The 3796-nt window shown below is 27.8% G+C and overlaps 1 protein-coding gene across 14 annotated transcripts in view; it reads left to right on the top strand.

Moving 5' to 3' along the window:
* The first annotated feature begins 2510 nt into the window (after positions 1 to 2510).
* LOC117171393 overlaps positions 2511 to 3796 on the top strand; it is a 52555-nt gene continuing 51269 nt past the window's right edge. For all 14 annotated transcript variants that reach the window (XR_004466878.1, XR_004466877.1, XR_004466869.1 and 11 more), the window contains exon 1: positions 2511 to 2728. The gene's annotated coding sequence lies outside the window, so the exon portion shown is untranslated. The remainder of the gene's footprint in view (positions 2729 to 3796) is intronic.

Below are 3796 nucleotides of genomic sequence, written 5' to 3'. Positions count from 1 at the left end.
TCATGATAATTTCAGAAAAATCATAATTTTTTGATAAATTTTATGATTTTATTAAACAAATTTAATAAACAAATGCAATATTCGAGCACTTATCGACCGAAAAAATTCGTTTTTTTCAATGCTAATCCTTTTAATTGTGAACTCCATCATAATTTTAGCAACATTCTTTACTATTTGATAAATTTTATTTATTTTTAAACAAATGCATTATTCGGGCATCTGATGACGAAAAATTCGTTCGATGGCATCCCTTTTAATTAAGAAGTTCGTGTTAATTTCAGCAACATTTATAATTAGTTTATAAATTTATTGATTTTTCAAACAAATTTAATAAACAAGTGCATTGTTTGGCCACTTATCGACAGAAAAACTCGTTTATTTCGAATGTCAATCCTTTTAATTGGGAACTTTACGATAATTTCAGAAACATTTATAATTACTTGATTGCTTTTCTGTTTTTGTTAAACAAATGTAATTATTGGATGAAAAAAATTGTTTTCTGAAATTAGAAGGACTGACTGAAAAAGAACGAATTTTTACGTCGACAAATGCCGGAATGATGCATGTTTTAATTAAACTTTTTTAACAAAAAAAATATAATTTATTAATAAATTATGAATTTTTCTGAAATTATCATGAGGTTCATAATTTAAAAAAATTGACTTCGAAAAAAAATTAATTTTTCTGACCACAAATGCCTGAATAATGTATTTGTTTATAATATTAACAAGAATAGTCTTATGAGAAATTGTTGTCATTAAAATATTGTTTCCATTCAAATTTCTTGCAACATAACTTTAAAAAAAACTTTAAGTTATTAAAAATTATAGAAAACATATTTTCAATAAATAATTTGCTTATAAAATTTTTTTTGTTCATTGTATCATGATGGAATATCTATATGTAATGTAAATCTGTGAAACGTTGGCGATCACAACCTAAAAATGCCCCTTTTCCCGTAGCAAAAATATATTTCTTAAAAATTTCAAAACAGTATTCACATGTGATAGAAAATAAAAAAAGTGACCGAGCTATATTAAGAAAAAGCCACAATATTTTGAATTAGGGCTCGTTTTCTATTACTAAACGAATTATATACGAGTACACTAAAATTTTTTTTAAATCGTGAGACAAAGGTCTGAAGCTTTGAAGATTTTCAACAAAGTAATATCTTGAAACAAAAAAGGACGGCTTTTCTTAATAAAATTTTATTTAAGACGATTTCAAAGTCAACAAAAATGTTGACTTAGAAAAAACTCTCGTTCTTCAATGAAAAGTAAGGTTAAGATCTCTTTATAAGATTATCTTATTTGCCTATGAATACATCTGTTGGTTTTAAATTTTAATCCTGTTTTAAGCAATGTTTATGAATATCTATCTCAACAGACGTCTTAGCGAAGATCGAATTTTTAAGTTTTTTTTTAAGATAGCGGTCTGTGAATCTAAACGCTGCCTTAAGCTTATGCTTAAGGAGGACTTACACTTAAGCTCGGACTATGAATACGACCCTAAGACTAATATCTTTGGAAAGAGTGGGGCGATGCATACGGCTGAGTTGCTATTGACAAATCGCAATCCTTAGAAAAGGACAGTCGTCTCTCTCGACTTGTTCTCTCTGTCCATTCCTCAGTCCTCTTCCGATAGCCATCCAGCGGTCCAGTACTATATTTCGATGGTTTTATCATTTGTCGTCGTGGTAGGGTACTATATTATACAGGAACATCTATTCGCCATTTTGGTTCCTGGACAGTTCGCGGGAAACAGTGCGATAAGTGTGTCGTATAGTTTAATTAAAATTAAGTTTAGAATATAAGAAAAAATGGTTTGCTGCAGTGCTCCGTTTCTTAAACATAGAAGCGAGAATGGATTTAAACTTTACCGTTTTCCACTAGGACAAAGAGTAAGACTGTCAATGTGGATCATAAATTGTAGACAGGACAAATCAAAACTGAATTCAAATTCAAGATTATGCGTAGTAATTACTCATAATTATGACTATAACAATATAATTCAAATATATGGGGTCTAAAGATTATGTTTATATGTAATTAAATTGCCTATGAGCATTTTTTTTATATATTAAAGAGAAATAAAAAATATTTGACCTATAGTCTATAATTATTTTATTATTTATTACTATTTATTAAATAAATCATATGATTATCATTTTAGCGCACGCCTATTTGTAAACTGAGTAAAATTTCGTTTACAATAATTCTTTTTGCCAAAATTATTTTTTGGCAAATGTGTGGGTTGAAAAATCATTTAGTCTAATTTAAATATTTCATATAGTATGTCACATGTAATTTTATTCATTATTAATGTTTTGATAACAATGCTTCAGTATAATTTTAAAATAAATCATCTATATCATGTAAATGTATTTATATAATACGATATCAATTCATCGATTTTGAATTTGGCGGGGAACCAAAATAGCAGCTTGCATATTCCCATCTAATGTAGTACGTTACTCGTGGTTGTGGAGTGTTTTGTTTTGTATTTTAACGGAGCGCCCTGTTATTTGCTATGAACAAGTCACCATTTTAAGGAAGATGTAGTTATTTTGCTGACAGTTAAAAGCTATACAGAAAGAGGAAAAAAAGATACGCAGAACACAGAAGAGGAAATCATACGAACACTATAAATCTTCGTCAAGAAATGTGTATTTATTGTGATTGTTCTACGGATCGGACGATAAACAATTGTTGAACCTAACCTCGGACATGTAAGAAAGCTTATTTCTTTTGTTTATCACAACAGCCACTATGTTTGTTAATGCATACAAAGTCAATTGCACCTAAAAAAGTTCTTACTTCATCATCAAACTTCCTTTTCATTGTCCAAGAAGTTTTTGGGGATGTTTTAGCTCAATTGGAATGACAGTTTAGAAAGTTTTAATTATTAAATTTAAGTGGAACTCAGCCTCAGAATACGTCAAATTTATTATTTCAAATATAATAAAATACGGAAAATCATAGTTTATAATGATTCTGTTTTTTTCTTTCCGATGAAAATATTTAGCCGTTGCCACGTCTTGAGTCCCCCGTATCCTTTATCTCAAATCCATTTGTAAATATACATGCGTATACAGTAAAACATCTACTTACGGGCACCGTTGCAGAGCGGACACATCTGTTTACGCCCTAAGGTATAGGAAATCCCATGTTAAGCTACCTCGTCCTAACGGACACAAGACACTTTTGTTGACCCCCGAGATATAAATTTACTTCTACGAGACAGTTTCAATGCAAGCTGGTTAATTAGTTTGATGGCAAACATAGGGGTAGAGATAAATGTAATTGTTTCGTTACTAGACCTCTCAAGTAATTATTCATTCTGTTTTTTTATTCACTTTATTAATTTTTCATTAATTTCATTTATTAATATATTTGTCATATATTCTATTTATTTATGCATTTTATTCCAATTATTTATTTGGAATTTATTTTATTTATTACTGCATTTGATTTTTTATCCATTTCATTTATTATTTATTTGATTACTTATTTATTTATTAAATTATTGTTTTATAATTTTATTTTATTTCTTTGTTTATCAATTCATTTACTTGGTTTATTAATTTATTTTATTTTTTTATGATTATTATTTAATTTATTTTACTTATTTAACGATTTATTTCACTTATGAATTTATAAATGATTATTAGTAATTATTTACTAATTTAATTATAAATAAATAGTTAATATTATTATATATGTACATAATAGGTACATACATATAAGCATATTACTGTTAAGCAATTCACTCTCTGGAGTAGAAACCTCTCTAGGGG

The sequence above is a fragment of the Belonocnema kinseyi genome, chromosome 1 (assembly GCF_010883055.1).
Source record: "Belonocnema kinseyi isolate 2016_QV_RU_SX_M_011 chromosome 1, B_treatae_v1, whole genome shotgun sequence".
NCBI classification, from domain to species: domain Eukaryota; kingdom Metazoa; phylum Arthropoda; class Insecta; order Hymenoptera; family Cynipidae; genus Belonocnema; species Belonocnema kinseyi.
The sequence above is the reverse complement of the archived record's forward strand: the minus strand, read 5'-3'. Positions and strand labels throughout refer to the sequence as shown.